This window comes from Paramormyrops kingsleyae, chromosome 8, assembly GCF_048594095.1.
Source record: "Paramormyrops kingsleyae isolate MSU_618 chromosome 8, PKINGS_0.4, whole genome shotgun sequence".
Lineage (NCBI taxonomy): Eukaryota > Metazoa > Chordata > Actinopteri > Osteoglossiformes > Mormyridae > Paramormyrops > Paramormyrops kingsleyae.
The window spans coordinates 33,519,403-33,538,426 of record NC_132804.1 but is presented as its reverse complement, the minus strand read 5'-3'; the positions used below and the strand labels follow the sequence as shown (position 1 = coordinate 33,538,426).

Below are 19,024 nucleotides of genomic sequence, written 5' to 3'. Positions count from 1 at the left end.
CTTTATTGTTTCAGCAGAACTACAAGCTCCCAGATCTGGGTCTCCCTAGCTTGCATGCAAACTCGAGACTTGTTTTGACTTGTTTGGACTTATTTAGACTTGGCCGTATTTGTTGTTGCACCCCTGAGCAGGATTCTTAACCAAATGTGTTTCAGTGAAATAGCCAAATCTAACCAAAGCTATTTCAGTGTAATAGCTGTATTAATTAAATCTGAGCTGAGGATGGGGTGGACACCATACCTGTATGTATCTTTGGTACTTTGCTTATAGCTCACTTATAACTGTATAACACTCAGCATGCTGATGCTGGCAGCCCACAGTATTATTTAGACAATCTGTTCTGTTAAAACACCAACACTTGACATCTGCAAAAAATGTATTACAAAGATAACAATATTCAGAAAAATCACCATTGGACAAAACACCCACTTCACTGGACAGTGACAGAACAATTAACACGATAAACATCAAATTTTGCACTCTTTTTAAATCCCTGAATGTCAGTCTGAATAAGATCCTCCTTTACTAGACGTAAATGTCTATTTTCTATCAACCCCCCTCCCAAAAAGCTTCATTTGAACTCAGGATCCCCTGCCCCCCCAGGGTACTTCAGTCTGGTGGGGTCATACACTGCAGCTTGAACTGTGACCCCCCCCTGCCCCCGAACCCTGACAGGAGACTGACAATGACAGGGGAAAGTTTAAGGGTAAGCAGGGAATGAGATTTAAAAGGGGAAGTCGGTGTAGAGGACGTGTGTTTCGGAGGGGAACCAATCAGGGGCAGCCATGGCTTCCGCATGAACCTGTAAAGTCTGCAGCATGAAAAATAAACCTCACCTGCAGCAAAACAGTTAAAACTGTCTTTTTAATTATCTGACAAGCTTTTGCCGGAAAGAGAGCAGCGACGCGCATTGCCCCATCAGCCTGATATTGCCAAGAGCTCCGACTGTAACAGCGTGGTTTGTTTTCATTGTAAACATCAGTATTACTACTATGGAGAGACGGTGTCACCAGTGTGCCAAAGGCACAGCTAAGGATGCCAGTGAAGAAGACAGTTAGAATCTGCAGAGTGCAGTGGAAAATGATCACTCAGTTCACTGGGCAAGGAGGCCTAAGACAGTCCAAAGAATAGGAACAAAAGAAGTAAGATGAATTCCACAGTGGGGGAACTCAGTGTAACTTTATGGTTGTCCCCAACATATGTTTGTTCACAACTGTGAAGGTGGGGATGAGATCCCACTTACAGGCAGAAGGGAGACCAAGTTGGCTCTTTGCCTTGGCGGACCCTGAACAAAGGTTCGGGAGAGCGCGAAGGGGACAAAGGCCCGACATGCAAAATTATCTGTACATCTGTACCCTGACTTCCTTTTTGACGGGACGTCTGGCCAGAGTGCAAAAGAACATGGGAAGGCACAGAGTTTTTCAGCAGGACTATTGAAGAACCCAGACAGAGGCCAGGCAGGGACTGGGTATACACAGTGTCATAGGCTACTGTTTAGTAAGGTGAAATACTACATTACGCTTCTATATGGCATTTACAATACAGCATAAAGTAAATTACAAAAATGAAGCAAAAATTATTGTACAGCTGAGACTAGTCTGACTATCCCTATTCCTGGTGAAGCAGCAGGGTTTACTGAGATAGATGGAACATGGGATGTCACCATGGCAATTAGCCTTAATAGCATTCTCCTTGCTTGAATATTGCTGAAGTGTATCTAAAAGGTGGAGACAGCAGCTGGGACAGGGTCTAGGTGAATGGGGTCCCCGAGGAGGTCAGCCGTACCATATGCTCTCCTCTCCACCTGGTACATTTAGCGGGTGTGTCTGTCCCCTGCCTGCCCGCCTGCCCAGAGGGCAGCCCCACCCACCTCGTGGCCCCCCAACAAAGACTCTATGTGTCAGACTCCCTCTCCATTTCTATATGGAGTCCATAAAGACTATCAGTCCCATCTGCAATGGGATTCTGCCTGTGGCCTTCTGTTTGCAAAGGATCCCTCTGTTCCGCAAAGCATGCTGGGACACCCAAGGAGAGCTCAAGGCAGTGTGGTTAAAAAAAATAGTAAAAGAAAATTACAAACTGACAGATTGATGGCTTTTTAGGTAATTCATACAATAAGAAGAGTAATGTGTGAATGTAATTTGAATGAGAGTCAGGTCTTCACAAGTACCGTGGTTCTAGGGAATCAGGAGACTGACACACAACACATTATTGACACAGCACTAGATTTTGGAACTTAAATAATTTTGGGCATCATTTTCAACTGATTTTAGAGGCGCTGGCATATTGTGCAACCACAAAAACTTATTAGAAGTACTGTTAATAAACCGAGACAAAGGATGCAAGAGCTATGTATTACAGGCCAAGATAAATATGAAGGATAAATTAAATTAGGATTTTGTGAAACCTGTCAAATTGTGCATTGTTTAGTAGTTACGCATCTTATCTTGGCCTTATTCCTGTTGATTAAGACACAAGCATTACAAAACTTTTCAGAGTGATCATCTGATCATCAGAAGGCCCACTTCAAAAACTTAAACTACAACAGCCACACAAATTTTTCACTGTTCACCAAGCGGTCTAAGTCATGCTTACAAGATTTATTTATTTACAGGACCTTACATGCTAGTGCGGCTCCTTAACCTCCTGAAGCAGCACTTGCTGCTGCCATGGGGTCAGAGACAGACAGCATCAGGCCACGCGGAGCCCGTCTGCAGCCTTTTAACCCCTAGTGTCATAAATAAGCCTGACTGGCCAGCACTTCTCTTTCCAACAGTATAACAGCAGCAGATGTTGGAAGTGATTATGGCTCCGTAATGGCTCCGCGAGATGATTTATAAACAGCGATTACCTCACTGCTTGCCTGCCCCCCTCAACCCCACCGTTCGCACAACAGGGTTTGCCCTGAGGGAGGCGACGATTTGTACTTGTCCACGATCATCTTCAGAGACACATTTAAGGTCCATTTGGTGGTGAGCAGATATCTGTAAACTGCTAATGTCTGCTAATATGAGACGATGCTAAGTCAGCAAACAGGCAGCTTTTATTTGGGTTTGAGATTTATGCTGGTCTCCGGCTAAACTAAACCTGTGCTTAAGTAAGACCGGCTTTGCTGCTGCACAATGAACGGCGAAACAAAACGAATGCGACACTTTCCACATGGTACCACAAAGAGGTCACTGCAGTGAGTGCCTCTCCCGCCTGCTCTGGCAGCCCTTCGTCCCTCCCCCACCGTGAAACCCAAGCCGCGACTCACGTAGGGGCTTCTTTTCCACTTGACAGGCCTCAGACAAGAAGCCGGCTCTCTTGCCAGCTGCAGCGGAGCCATTATCGTCGCTCGATCCATCCGGCCACGCGGCTCCCTTATCTGCAACCTCGGCATCCCCTTCCTCCAAATCGCTACCCTCAGACAGTGCCCCAAGAGGTGGGGGGGGTGACCCATGGCGAGGCCTCCCCTCAGGCCGGATGGAAGCCCGTGTGTCAGAGCGAGGGAGGGGTGATGCCCCCCCCCCCCCCCCCCCCGAAATCATGCGGCAGTCTGCTCTCAGGTAGAACATCTGGTACACCTTGGGAGATCAGAACGCTCAGAACTGGTCTTTCGTTATCCAATAAACAAAGAGTCATGCTACCTAACTCCTGCAAAAGCAGCATGCTGATTTTTAATGGCTTTTTGCTCTAGGCTGACAGGGTGGTGGAGGGGGTTAGACTGAGGTAAATCAGGAAAATGGGGGGAAAAAAGTCACATTTTGGAGGATTAGCCCAGATCAGCATTGGTCAGAATGCAGTCCGTTCCTTCATGAAGGTAAAATGTCTTCCTGTAATTGCGAGTACCGCCAGCATATGCAAATACCCACCACTGGTACTCTGGAAACTATGGGAGAAATGATCTCCCAGCCACAGAACACATTGCTGAGCAGAGGCGCGTCGAGGCCCAGAAAACGAAAACAAATTTTAAAGGGTGGACCTGCAGCACAAATGACTAAAAGCCATAGCTGAGTACTACAGGGTCAGAAGCGTATGCAGTGAGTCTCTGACCTGCAAAGAAACACACTGGGCCCTTCTACCTGGAGTCCATCCAATTTAATCTCCTTTTCCTAAGTCACTGTAAGCCAGTAATGAAAGAAAAAAAAAGGAAACTGAAAGAAGGAGCAGCTGCCGATGGTGTGAACAGAGCTTGGGGCTCGGCGTCTGTTCCCTGCGTGGGTGTGGGCACACGTGTGTGGCTTTTGAACATGAGATTCAGGGGGCACGTCTGACCACCGCAGAGACAGCTGCTGTCTGCTGTTAAGAGCTGACAGAGCCCAGCCCTGGGATGTGCGGGGGAGGGGGCTGAGGGAGGCCTGTGGCCAGGCGTGGGGGGTCCGAGGCTAACTGTGGGCGGTGGGGTGTTTGCCAGGGACTGCTGGTTCGAAGGAGGCCTCCCAGGGTGCAACCAAGGGAGGGGAAAGGGGATTATACCCAGGAACCCTAAAAGTCCCATAGCTACAGAGCCAGGTACAAACGGCTTCCCATGGAGACCATATTAGCATCTCCTGTGTGTAACTTCTCGTTTTATCTGCATACAATTGAGCCGCCATCAACAGATTACAGTGCAGTTGCATTTAAGCTGGCTTTTGCTAGTGCAAAACAGAAGTCACTTCCCTACAAGGCAAAATGGTCTCTTCCCACAGAAAGAGGTTCGTAACAGTGGCCTGGCCCTAAACGTGATGCTATGTGTACTGTTTGAAGGTTAGGATTTCAAAATAGTTGAATATTTGGTGTTAATGCATATCTCTGTGGACTATTCGACCATAGGATACAACAACAGACTTAACAGATTTACTAATTTCAGGCCTAAAAATACATGTATAACAATTACTCCTACTGAAGGGGGTGTAAAATACAAATTATTCCTCTTCCTTTATGGCAAAAAACGGACTATAATATCAAATTACACTTATTATGAACTGTTGACATATTCAGGGTCAACAAACTCCCACTGGCCCTACTTTGTAGACGCTTCTCATGGGTTCATTTAAATATGCTCATTGCAACTTGCTCAATATTTGTAAGACCATTAATGTCAAACAGAAATGAACTTTCAGTATGTGCATCGTTAAATTAATTATTTTCTTATTCATTGAGATCGAATGCTTACTAAATTCACTGTTAAAGAAAATTAGGTGCAGCTGTGTACAAGATTTCAAGATTCAAAGACAACTGTAAGAAGCTACACCCAGATGCTAATTTGTTTAAATTCTTCTGTTGATTCTTTTGTCATTTCAAAGCCTCTGATAGAAAAGAAAGCATAACAATCATAAAACTATGCTTTTCTAAAAGTGTCGTCGGTTGTTGAAAGCGTACATTGTATTAAAAATAATCAGTTTGACCTAGAGCATAATTTCATGAAAAAAACCACACCTCTTCCAACTATATTCAAACATCCACGTTCCACAAAATAAGCCTAAATCCCAAACGTTCTTTTGCAAAATCTTCCTAATGCAGGAACATTCCGAACTGGATGCTGATGCACTTCATGCAACTTGAAAAAATCCTGTTTGCATTACTTGGGTGTGTATGCTCAGGGTGTCAGAGCTGTCTGTGGTATCATCCAATGGCTGTTTATGTTGAATTTGTCACAGAAAAAGTAAATAGGCCGTGTTAAGGATGATCTTTCACATGGGAAACTGAAAATGATCTTGCTATAGCAATCAGAAACTGAAGACGTTACACATGGCTCAAACAGCTGTCTAATCTATAAATACTTAATCTTGACTGCAACCACTTAATAATTAATTTATTAAGAAATTTCCTGTTTATTAATTTTGGGAATGGACTATGTAGCTAAAACATTTGACAGAATTATTTGTCTACCTCATACAGTATATATTTATATTCATATATCATATGTTACATTATATGTATAATTCATAATTATTATAATACTGTGACATAAATTATATGTAATAGTATTATAATATAAAAGTAAATGATGCATTCCCAAATGTATTCCAGCACACTTTGTCTATGTGGCAGTTTTTCCTTTTGCCAGCAAATAAACAGTAACTGGTCAGTGTTTTCATTTACAAGTGTGCAAACAGAACAGGCTTCTATTTCATTTGTCACCATCTGAGCAAAACTACAGTTTCATATGAAGGTATTAGTAACAGAACACTTTTAAATATATTATGCTGTAATTGAGTGATTCTGTTTTGTTGCTTTTCATGCCATAAATCTATGTTTATGCCGTCAAAGAATAGTAGTCGAAGTTTTTATTATTATTGAGACAGCGGCCACCTGCATATTCAGTACAGTAACATCTTTGTTGAAGAATGTTTATTATGGTATAAAACATGTTAATTAGTAGTAGATATTTAATAGGTAGCCACTCGATGGACACCCCTCTCACTGTAGTCTGAACTAATGTGACCGACAACAGAATCGCTCCATTACTTCTTTGCTTTCTCCTTTGTTTACTTTACCAAGGCAATGTCTGCAATGTCTGCATGGCGTTTCTGCAGCTGTATATTATGTAACACTCAGTAACTGAATTTTAATCATTCATAAAGTAATATATTGCTTCCTTAGGCATTCAGAAGTTGTTTTCTGTGATGCTAACTGATCCAAGTCTTGGAAACCTTGTCTGACTAATACAGATTTTATGTTCAATATTATAATACTTTTGATAAAATGTGACATACAAGTTCAGAGTGGCATTTTGATAATAAACCCTTAAATTACTAAGGTCGTTTCCCTTAGTGGCTGTCTGGGGCGGACATATGCATCGGGGGGGGGTTTGCTTGGGTTCCACCTAACCAGTGGCACACATGACACCTCCACAGCTGCCATGGAGTGCGTTACTCACTGGAAACATGGTACACACTGACAAGAGGAAGACTGAGCTACGCACACACACGTCTGTATTCATATCTTTGTGGGGACAATCCGTTCTTTTATATGGGTGTAACCCTAATCCCAACTATGACAACCTTAACCCCTGCCCAGCCCTAACCTTAACCATAAGTAACCAAACTAAATACAAGAGTTTTAGATTTGGATTTTTATCAAATTTATTTCCTCCTTGTAGGGCCCGGAAAAAAAAATGTTCCCAAAATGTCAAAATAAATTTTTATCACATTGTGGGGACATTTGCTATAAGATGCTACTTAAATAAACTGTTGCATAAGGAGTCATAGACCTTTGAACAAGAACTTCATATTGCCCCCATACGCTATCCATCATACCTTCATAAACAGGGCAATAAAAACAAGATGACAAATACTTGTGTCAGCACCTGTACTTCAAGGTGACATTCTTTGGAAAAATTAGTGTTTTTGGGAAATCCGCCATGCTACTCTGAGCCGTAAATATTAAGATGAATAAATTGTGCACAGGTCTTCAAAACCTAACAACTAAATAACCACAATACACAGCCTACTATGCACGTACACGAGGAGCAAAGCACTACGATACAGCAGTATTATCAACCTTGTTTTCATGTTGCTTTGGTCAAAACGTCTAATAAATAAACGTCAACATACTCAAATATTATATTTAAAGTACAATTTTTCTAACTGAAGTGCTATTAACGGCTAGGTTTCGCGTTAATGGGCGCTTTGAGGACTTACTTTGATGCGTGATTATAGAGTTTCGCACAAAACATTAAATAGCTAACCGAGTTAAAAGATAAAAACGAAGTAAGGAGGGCTCGCGGACTCCGCCGCTGGCGGCCGCTGCTCTGGGCGCCACGCTCCCGATTCTGGGAGTTAAGTCATCATTAAGATAGGAACTGACCCCACGTGGTGCCCCTCGCATAAATCTACCGGTAAGGTAAGCTAAACCAAAAAAAGCTAAATCAAGGAGCTGCGGACGATTTGGACAGGAGTTCAGCGCACGTGATGTAAAACAGTTTCGCGTTAAAGATGCACTGGCTACCAGCTTTACTTGCTTGCACAAACCCCTACGTACAACAAGCTCCTAAAATCGGGGGGAGCAACATAACAACTACATGATACAACTAATTTGCATGCTCTCAGCAGATATAAGCTACAGGAAAACCTTATAATAATACAATTTCTCTGTTTCTGTTACTATTTTATGTCATTTACACAGAATATTATTGGTCTGGAGATCTCTTATGGTTCAAACCCTTACGGGATTATGTTTTCTTTTAGATTTTAGGCACTCCTTGACACAATATTGTATTTTATTAAATGAAAACCTTAAGGAGTTGATTTAAAGTAACACCCCCAGGCATGAACGTGCACCACAAACTGTCTCCCTGTCACTAGAAACAATGCCCTTTCAGAATTCTGCCTCTGCCTTCATTTGCTCACAAGCACATGTATGACATGAGGGGGGGGGGGGAGATAAAACCAAATATGTCTGTTTCCAGTGTGCATTGTTTCCACTGCCTTGAAACCAGAACCACTTACAGAGAACTGAACTCATTGTGAACTTGTTCAGAGAATAACATCAGAAATAAATGTACATTTTTATTCAAAAGGATCCCAGTGTAAATAAACCAAAAATGAAATATTACATCTCTCCACTGTGTATCCGCACAGCAGTCTTTAAATGAGGATACATTCACCCTGCTCCTCACTGCGGACTGCTTTCACATTATAACAAATCAGACTGGGTGTTTTGCAAATCACAAATACAACAGGCTACTATTGTCTGTTAACCTTTATTATAAGTGTGGGGGTTTTAACACCGACAGGCAGGTAGGTATTTTTCGAAGCCAAATACTGAAACTTCACAGACTCATTGATTAATTTGATTTGGTGGCCATTTTTAAACCGAAAGAGACGGCTTACAGTAAGAGATGGGATAATGTAGGCGGCAGAGATAAGGTCAGGAGGAACTGCACTTCCTATGAAAATATTTTTCATTCCAGGAACATTTGGCTACAGAGGACTTAGGAATTAATTCATGTTTTCTTAAGAGGGGGCCGCCTCTTAGTCCCGGATGGGGAATACTCCCCGCTCGCTGATCCCCTATCCCAGACTAGTGCAGCTTATTCCAAATTTATTAGCTTCGGTAACAGGAACCATGAAAGGAGAAGGTTTGGAAAAGAAAAATAGTACAGGACTGAGCTCTTCTATTTAGGGTGGGTTAGGAAGCTGAGTGTTAAATCAAACCCAGCAAAGCACTGCCCTGATTATTTTCTTTATATCTGGGGTAATGTGTAGAGGAGAGTAAGAAATGTATAGGTGTTCACGTCTTGCAAAAAGCAGAAGAGTTTGTCTCGAAATCCACTTAGAAACACAACTTAAAATGTGACACGAAATCTTTTCGGAAATGGGAAAAAACAACTGTACAAAACAGGTTAAAAACATGAATCAGAGCCTCATGAATCTTCATGAGGCTCTGATCTCTACAGCAACATTTAATTTCCCAAAGTACAGGTAATTTCACTAATTTAGGTTTTATGTTTTGATTAAAAAAGCGAGGTATATGTTTTCAAAGGTTCTTTATATTTCTTAACAGAAAAAAAACAGATGAAATGTTTTTAGATGGAAGCCACAAAAGATATTTGAGAGTTTAAACAGTGCTCTTTGAAAACCTCTCGCTGCAGTTCCCTTAAATTACCTGACCACACGGCCTACTTATAACAGCGCTGCAGTGATCTCTGGATAACCCAAGATATACCTGCCTGTTCATTAACAAGGAAGAAAACGACAGATCTGAGGAATAACTTTGCCTCCATAAATGAAAGCAGGAGGTTTCAACACCCAGAATCACCGTCCACAGCCACAGACGCATAAGCCTATACACACAAAGACGAATGATGCTAATGCTGTAATGCATGTTTGCAAAAATATGTATAATATATCTATATACCGATAAGCCAAACCATTATGACCAACCCCATATAAAGCGAATAACAAGATGTGTGGCATAATTCATGTATGAAATGTAATTGGAGTCAATATAGTAAATATAAAATTTCACTAGTCAAATTCCAGGGTAATTTGAATGTAAAATCTAACTTGTGAAATACGTTGGTGTCTGAAAACTTATTTCAAAGCACACATTATGAGTTACATCCAACAAAATGAAACATATATAAATAACACAACTGCCACTAAACTGGTAGAGAATAGGGAAATAAATCAGTTTTGCGTTGATTAAAGAACTCATTCAATTATACTGTAGATCATTTCCTCCTCTGAAGCACGAAATAGAGGGATAAAGAGGTATAAGTAAAATAAGTAATTTAAAGTAGAGCTATATATAATGGGTTGAAAAGATTATATTTAATACATAAAAAAACAGGTAACTTTATATGTTATATTATTGTTGTTGATGATGATGTCAAATTACAATGACAGCAGCAAAACTCACAATTTATTTTTATTATGCTGTTTTATATATAGGATATTTCCATTAACTGTTTAGCAGGAACTTGTAGGTGGTTGTGGCCTGTATTGTTTGAACCCGACGGTAATACTGGAAAGCTCCTTTTCAGCTTTAACAAACATATTTCAAACAAGACCGAAATAAAGCAGAGATAACTGCACACTGAAATCCATCAGTCTTTCTACCGACAGGGCGCTTCTGGCTATTCTTTGGGTATAAAAGGCAAACACTTTTTAAAATAAACCTACAATGTTATTTTAAGTTCACAATATCTATATTTATCCAAGCTTTAGTTATTAATATTTACATCCTTAAATTTACATTTTTAAACTCAAATTATGACCTTAAATCTAAACGATACGGGTACGCTATTAAAAGGAGTTCTAACTATTTGTTGCTTTCCTCATAAAAATGTACAAAAAATGCGGTACGATCAACAGTTATCCGTAGCTAAATCGTACACAAAGTCTACTTCAATAACAAATGTGTTTCTTATAGTTAAACTAAAACTAGTAAATGATCTTAATCATAATCTTTCCGGAGCAACTATGAAACTTGGCAATTTGGAACAGAAAAAACGGGGTACAAAAGTATGTGGCGGTCAACAGTGAAGCAGGTACTTTAAAACCATACTTTTATCATACTTTTTTACTGATCTATCTATATAGTTTATCTGCACTTTCATCATTTATCTATTTATTTCTTCATACAATATCGTCCTGCCCCTCAAGTAAAAACAAAACAACCTACTAAATAGTGAATAGTGAATTGAGTCGGACGTATTTTGCATGGAATTAGCTTACCAATAATGCTATTATAACATCGCATTAAGTTATAAACGTATAAAGAATACTTTACACTGTTAGGATCATAAATAAAAGAAGGTTTTCCCCGTGACATTTCTAAACGCGCATAGCCTATACTGGCCAAAGACGCAAAAGTATGCTCATTCTGTTTTTATATCACATTCTATTGCTTATCATTTAATTAGTTCAGATAGCCTAAATGTCATCAAGAAACCAAACATTTTCAAAAAAGAGATACTGGGAGAGAAAAGGCACAAAGTCTCACACAAGTGATTATTCTGCTGTTAAACGCCCAGTCCTGCACCACAAGCGCCTGTGATTTCCAGCCCATGTTAGATAATACGCGCATATTCATATGAAAACGAGTGGTGTTAATTATTTATCAGTCAACTTACCATTATATCTGCAAGTGAGGTGAAATCAGTCAAATGGCCTTTCCATCTCGATGTCGTTTTAAAATAGCAAACTATAACGCTTCCCAAGTTAAAATATCACAGCTTGAACTTTGCGTGCGTACAAGCGCTCAGTCCGTTCAACTCCTATAACGTATATCTTTATTTCAGAAAGTCCTCTTTTTAATCGCCACTCCTAAAACTGTCTTTTAAAAAGCTTTCAGGTTAAAAGCGATATTTAAAAAAGAAAAGATCTAAACTCTTTTTGCAGTGGAGAAAAACCACAAGGACAGAGCTGCTTGACTACACCTTCAGGCTTATGTTGTGATAGGCGATCGGCGGGGAAGTGATGCTGAACAAATTTCCCAATCCCAGTTCCTCCTCCACTTCTTCATTTGCTTCTTTGCTCTCCGCATGTCCCGGCTCTTAAAAGCCCCAAAGCGAGCACGTCTCTGCCGGGGCGGGGCGGGGATGGGATGGGGGGGAGGGGGCAAGTTGTCCGCCTTGCCCGTGTTATTCATTACGCATGCTGTTATTAGTTTTCTTGCTTTTGACTCTTTTTTTAACGGACTTATAGGCGACATTCTTAAACTTAGTTTGTGCAACCATTACTCGAATTCTGTTTTATAATAGTAAGTTCCTCTCTGAAAAACGCTTAAAAATTCAACTAATCTCGTAATGTGATAATCACTGAAAGTAAAAAAAAGTTTGATAAAATTAATCGCTTCCGAAAATCTGACAAAGAAAATAAATGAAATTAACACTAATAAACTGCTCCCTGTAAAAAGTATCTGATGTCTCTGTGGTCAGCAAAAGTTATGAACCTCAAATTTTAGGGGATGTGTTCAATCTGAATACCAGTTGCTGTATATAGGTATTAACTGTTTAACCAAAAATCTCAAAAAAGTGTGAAATGATTTTGCATTTCTGTATTGCTGTTTCAGCAGGCAGAGTATTTTATAAATACCCAAACTATGAATATAAAATTTGTGCACAATCACATTCAGAATTAACTACCGGACTGGATGACAAAATGTATAAAAGTAATTGTAGATCGTTCTAGAGGTGAGTTCGTGTCGTACTGACTTCCGTCTCGTTTCTCTAGTTTCATTGCATATTTTTGATTTGGATTTTTTTCATGGAAACAGTAAGGATACAATCCCGTCCAAAATACATAATAAACGTCATGTACTGTATATGACGGCATGTATAAACTCTTTTCGAAATTAAGTAGCTTGCAGTTCTTATAGAAATACATTCCTGACGATAAAATGAAAACGGATAAGAGAGACGTACAGTCATTAAATTAAACTCTTTATAAACTTATGAAATTTCAGAGTGTTTCGGACTGACTACATATTGTTTTCTTTGAGCATTTTGGGCTACTTGCTATTTTTGATGGATCTGTGAAATTCAGATGAATTGATCATGGGAGTGAAGTGAAAATATAATGACGCTTTAATGTATGCTTCAAAGATAAGATCAAATACCACCTTAGTTTGACTGAATAGGAGCCAAACGATGAACACAGAAAAGAAAAGTAAATAGTAAGCGTATTTGTATATTCCGCATTTCTTGACTGGGAATAAGTAGCAGGGTATTACACACGAGTGGACAATTTTATGTTTTTCGTATGAAACAATTTGAGGGAGCTTAATTGTTTGACCACACAATATATTAAGTGTTTTTGTTTTCTTTTAAATATGGCTTACGGGAACATTCATCAAAGTTTTCCGATAATGCGAAATTTGCACCTGTTTTGCTTCCTCTAACGGATAATGAGAAAAAAGTAAAGCTCATCAGTGTTTGTTTCACCCTTTTCTTTGATGTTTACTTCTACTGGCACCATCGAGTCACTTGAACTATTTCCATTTTAAATATATTTAAATGTAATATTACTCCGGGGAAGAACAACACATGTACTTTCACAGAAACTTACATATATCAAGTTTTTGATAAAGAATGAATAGAACTTGCATTTGTTAAGTATACTTTGGAACTTATACATGTGTGGGGACCATCTGCTGTTAATACAGTGTTGTTCACAGCGTTGTCTCTCTATGGTGTAAAATTGTTTTTATGTCGAGGCAATCTTCCAACTAAAAGACACAGTATCGACATTCTATGGATGAATTGCCTCGAGGGGGGGTTCTATTCACGAGTCCACCATAGGCTACAACAAAATATCACTTTAAGCACACACACACACACACACACACACACACACACACACACATATATATATATATATATATATATATATATATATATATATATATATATATATATATATATATATATATATATATATATATATATATATATATAAATAACAACATACATTTGGGATCACTATCAATGTCAATGTTTGTGTGTGTGTGTTTTACTAACCGTAAATATGTTTTTTTTCTTCTCTTAGTTTCGTGTAGGCCTATTATGTTTCTTTCCAAAATAAAATTGAACTTTAAACTGTTAGACTTGTGTGGCCATCTACACATTCCAATTTACATAAAGTCTCAAAATATTATGTTCAGGTAACCGATAAGACAATCGATGGGCCCTTAGACTGTGATGATGTGTTATGAGTCTTAGCTAAACTTTGCAATGCAAAGAGTACTCATTTAACCCGTGTGCATCTATAACTGAGTAATGACTCAAACAATTTATTTTAAATCATAAATCCATCTGCTGTATCGCATGTTATGTAAATTTCATATATACACTCCTCCCGAAAATGGCGGTGTAATAACTGAGGCAGTGGAAACTGTGGTACTGAGTTTTGGGACGCCGCAACGTGAGAAGGTGGTCTCACGCCGTTTTTTGTTCATTCTCTACCCGGGTCAGGGTGTAATGTGAGGAGGCTTCTAGCTGCGTTTGAGATTGTGAAAACCTGAACAGAAAAGAGTGTTTCCGAGGGTTGCAGACTTGTCATACGGTAACACTGGACTGCGTAGCCTTATTTTTGCCCTACACACACACACACACACACACACACACACTATATATATATATATATATATAGTGTGTGTGTGTATGTAGAGAGAGGTAGGCTACTATACTTTCTTTAAAATATATTTTCCTATAAGTAGACTGCTAAAACATTAACACACATGCACACACAAACACAATGGCTAGAAAAAAACAGCCATGGAAAAGTCCCCTTAACGCTATCTATAATTTGGTTACGTAATGTGATATCGCTGCATCTTATTCATTCTATAAAAGGGTGGGCAGGTTTCATTGTTATCCATATTTGTGCCGCCGGTGTATTGAAAGCTGTTATTGTTTTGCTCCTCCTTTGAGGAACTCAAAGGCACAAAGTACAATGTAAAAAGATTTGGGGATTTAAGACCAGTATTTATTTGCTTTAGAATCTTCTGCCTCCTCTATACCCACCATCAGAAGTCTTTGAGTAAAGGAAATAGGTCTTGTTCATAGATGTTAAACATGGGTCACAGTAGGCCTAATAGACCAGAACACTTGCTCGTGAACCCAAAGCAGTGCAAGGCTGTGACACTATGATCATGAAATAAATTAAAATCTAAATCAAATAAACACATAAATATTCCATAATAGAGAGCAGAGTAAGCACATGCACCCATAAAAAACAGTGAGAGTAGTAGCAGTAAAGAGGAGAAATTAAAACAGATGTAGCCCACATGAAACTCTCTACTTGGGGCCTCACTTCCACAGAGTAGCGGCGCTACAGTTAGTGCCGTGACACCCCTTGCCACCCCTTGCTTTGAACGACCCCTTTGCATGGCACTATCACCCTAATAAAAGGTCCACAATGACTGTCATCAGCCCAGCTTGAACCTGGACTGCCCCAATGCGATTCCAGGCAAGCCCACCTCCCCACCGATTCCTGACGCGCGGCTCCGTCAGTCGCCGCCTGCACTTGATCCTGCTCTCCCGGAGCTGAAGAATGTGGAAATGGTTTCCCTTAATTTTATAATGCTGAGGACTCCCTTTGGTTCAATTTTCACCAACACCATAAAAAACAGAAGTCGTAAGAGTGACTCTAGCATCTGTTTTTCCCATCGCCGTGGTTTTAATGATCAGGTAATAAAAGTTAAATTTGACAGAAATTACAACAGATGTTTAAGACCATAAACCCCACACATAACACGGTTCCCAGGAAGAAATCTTAAAACATCAATACCACTCCGACATCTACCTACACTTCTTTGGTTATATAATTTGTACAATTTCTCACCTCAAACGCATGATCACTAACAGTAATGATTCTATATAAATGAATGAACTATATGACTAACGAACTAATGTAGCAACAAATACCAAAAACCAATGTTGCTTTTATAAGTTACAATGAATTAACACGTATCTTATGCTTCTTGTTTCCTTTTTAACTTGCCCAGACGTATATTACGCTATGACCACTCAAACACCTGTACATACAACAGAGTCGTAAAATACACAGCGGTTAGGCTATAACTGAATTAGTTTAGCAACAATGAATTCTGTTTAATGCTTATTGTTTTGTACTTAAATAAATATTGAACTACATTACAAGTAACTTGGTGAGATCTTGAGGTTATCAGATACCTGACTGTCATCAATATACAGCTTACAGTTTAATATGAGATTTTTATATGTAATACCAAGTCACTAACACACCAAGCAACGGTAGTGCTCTTAAGTAGTTCAAGAATTCATAAATGTTAAATTTGTAATTATGTATAATGGTGAACCTTCACTAAGTGTAAGACATTACCTGTATTGCACACACATGTAAGCAGAATAGCATTGCACCCGTGGAATGTACTTACTAACTTGTGGATTGTTTCAAAGGAAAATCCACTGGTCATGTTAAAATTGTTTTATATTTTCCATAATGCTTTTTGTGTCTTAATGGGATCTTTTATTTTGAATGAGGACTCACATTTTGCAAGGCAAGCAATAAAATTTCTGACCCTGATTAAATGTCACAAAAGTCCCAGGCTGTCATCTACTACCTGTGCGACACAGAGGAAGCTGAATACTGATTGACAGTTCATTTCCTTCAAAAAAAAATTATATAAAAAAAATTGGAATCGAAGGATGAAAAGTACTTAAGCTAGGCTGAGTCTAATCACTGCGTTCTATGACTAATGCTATACTGTGAGAACTTAGGACTTTCTTATTTTTTTTAAGCAGTCTACTTTTCTCTCATTTCCTGCCCAACACCCTTAAGGTGTAGCAGGAACCTTCAGAAGTAGTTTTTTGTGGTTCCCACGGCAGTCTAACATTTATCGGGCTTCAGGGCTCGAGCAGGTATGGTAGTTTTAGGACGAGGCATGTCAGCTGCTTGCTTCTGCTATCTCTCCAGGCAGCAAGACCCAACAAAAGTGGTTTCCCACAAAGGCAAGCTATGCATTTTTGACAGCACAGTGTGGGAAATCAGCTCGCTCACTTGTCTTTGACATTGTTGCTAGATGATGTGCCTTCAAAGTGCCTGGGAGACAGTAAGAGATAGAGGGCTGTAAAAATAGTCTTGGCCAGAGGCAAAGGAAAATGTGCGAATGTGATAAATGCCCCATGAAGCATTGGGAGATTCTTTTTTTTTTTTTGGCTTTTCCCCGCTGATGTACATGTGACGTCTCTCTGAAGAAAAGGTCATGAACTTCCACAAGCTCTGTAAGACAGTTGAGAGAAAAAAAAAAGAATATAATTGTATTTTTGGTATCGCCATGGTTTTACGTTGTGGTAAGAGGAGCGACAGCCAACAGGCATCCGGTATTCCATATGTGTCGAGGTACAATAATGCATTGGGAGGCGATAAGTTTGCTAACAGTCTTTCAACTGTAAAAGCATTCCACCATTAAGCTTAAAAATTCTAGGGTGTGTTCATGGGAAAAATCGTCACACTTCTGAGGCCGATATAGAATGACAGTAGGGTTTTTTTCTTTGCGATATCATTGCCTAAAGATGTTGTACCAGGAATGTAAAGATCGTATGAGGTTCCAGGTCAGGGAAAGAGCATGTTTGTCTAGTACCAGCAGGTTTAGAGTAACCTGGGTATCTGCTCCTACTGTTTCTGTTCTCTAGAACTCCAAAAGCAAAATTGCGGCACGACTTTCAGGAAACAACATTTATTGTGGCTAGTTCTATTAGTGCAGTGCAATAATATTTTTATGACTGCCTTTATGTTATTCTGAAAATGCATATAGGTCTGGTAAAAACAGGGCGGAAGATCCTTCTATAGACTATTACACTATAGATATCGATTTGGGTTTCAAATTCCTAGCAGCAGGAATACAATAGGCTGGGACTTGAAGCTGCCTCCTTTTGCAGCTGCTGCCTACATCTTTAGCTATCATGCCCCCTGCTGCCCGAACTGTGTCTTCACAATCTGTCACTGGGCTCTGCTGTGATTATGCCCTTCAATGCTGTTAGCCCATGGCATTCTGCCAGTGGCAGTTACACCCTGGGTGAAAAAGAGTGGGAGGGAGATGATGTCCTGGTTCACTCTAGGTCTACGGTTTCACATGCCGAAGGCCGCTTGTCACGGGCCAACTTTATACCGGAGACACATTTTAAAGATGTGCTGGAAACCCTTGGGGTAGCTGGCTCATTATTCCTGCTCCCAGGGCCCGGTATGATTACAGAAATCAAACAAAAAAGAGAGAGTGGGAGGGGGAGAGGGATTGTGCTTTTTTTTATGAAACTGAACAATGTCTGGTACTAGGACTTTACTTCCTGTTCTTTAAGTTGCCCCTCAGTCTCAAAATCCGAAACAGATTTCTGACCAGTATTGGCGAAAGTGCGAGAAAGGCCATGTGTCACTCGTTCATTCCATCGCTGCACTGTACGAAGTGAAGAGGTCACACGTCACAGGGTCCGCCAGCAATAAACACCGTATCTGACAATTTGTGGCTCAGCTCACAGACAATAAGCAAGCCTAAGCTCTGCTTACACTTGACACTGTTCCATTCTTTGTAGAGCAGCACCAAATTGCTTACTTGCCTTTTAACCATCACTGACTTCTTTGCTTGGGTTCATTTCTAATACCAAGATGTTGTAGGACTTATTGGTCTGATCCATAAAATTTCCCTCAAACCCTTATGAAGTATGTGGGACCCATGAGCATAAAAGTACATATTCGCTTTACATTTTCATTAAGTCCTGCACTGTGGAGGGAGAAAGCAATAAAACAGCCTTTTTTGTTGCCCTTTGATTAAATTCAAACAGAAATATCACAGTGCATTGTTATCGTTGTTCCCCAAATATGAAAATAACAGTGTCCTTATTTAAGAAATTAAACCAGGCTTGTAAGGCTGGGGGAGAAGATGTGGACACACCCAGAATGAGGTCAGCTCCAGGCCGAGACAGAAAGCCTGGACCTCCCCCATCTCCACTCGGCCTCAGAGAGCGCCACGAGCCCTTTCCACAGTCAAACTCAGTCTGAACTCCAATGAGTCTCCTTCCACCAGCCTTAAATTTACCACTGGATCCTCAAAAACAAAAATCGATGCACCTCCC

At 39.9% G+C, this 19,024-nt stretch overlaps 1 protein-coding gene across 4 annotated transcripts in view; it reads right to left on the bottom strand.

The window, feature by feature from the left end:
- eya2 (EYA transcriptional coactivator and phosphatase 2) overlaps positions 1–11,960 on the bottom strand; it is a 31,922-nt gene extending 19,962 nt beyond the window's left edge. For 3 of the 4 annotated variants that reach the window (XM_023845413.2, XM_023845417.2, XM_023845416.2), the window contains exon 1: positions 11,546–11,960. The gene's annotated coding sequence lies outside the window, so the exon portion shown is untranslated. Of the gene's footprint in view, positions 1–240; positions 260–11,545 lie in introns of those variants that run through there. The other variant, XM_072715704.1, reaches the window with a different exon arrangement.
- Between the last annotated feature and the right edge of the window lie 7,064 nt (positions 11,961–19,024).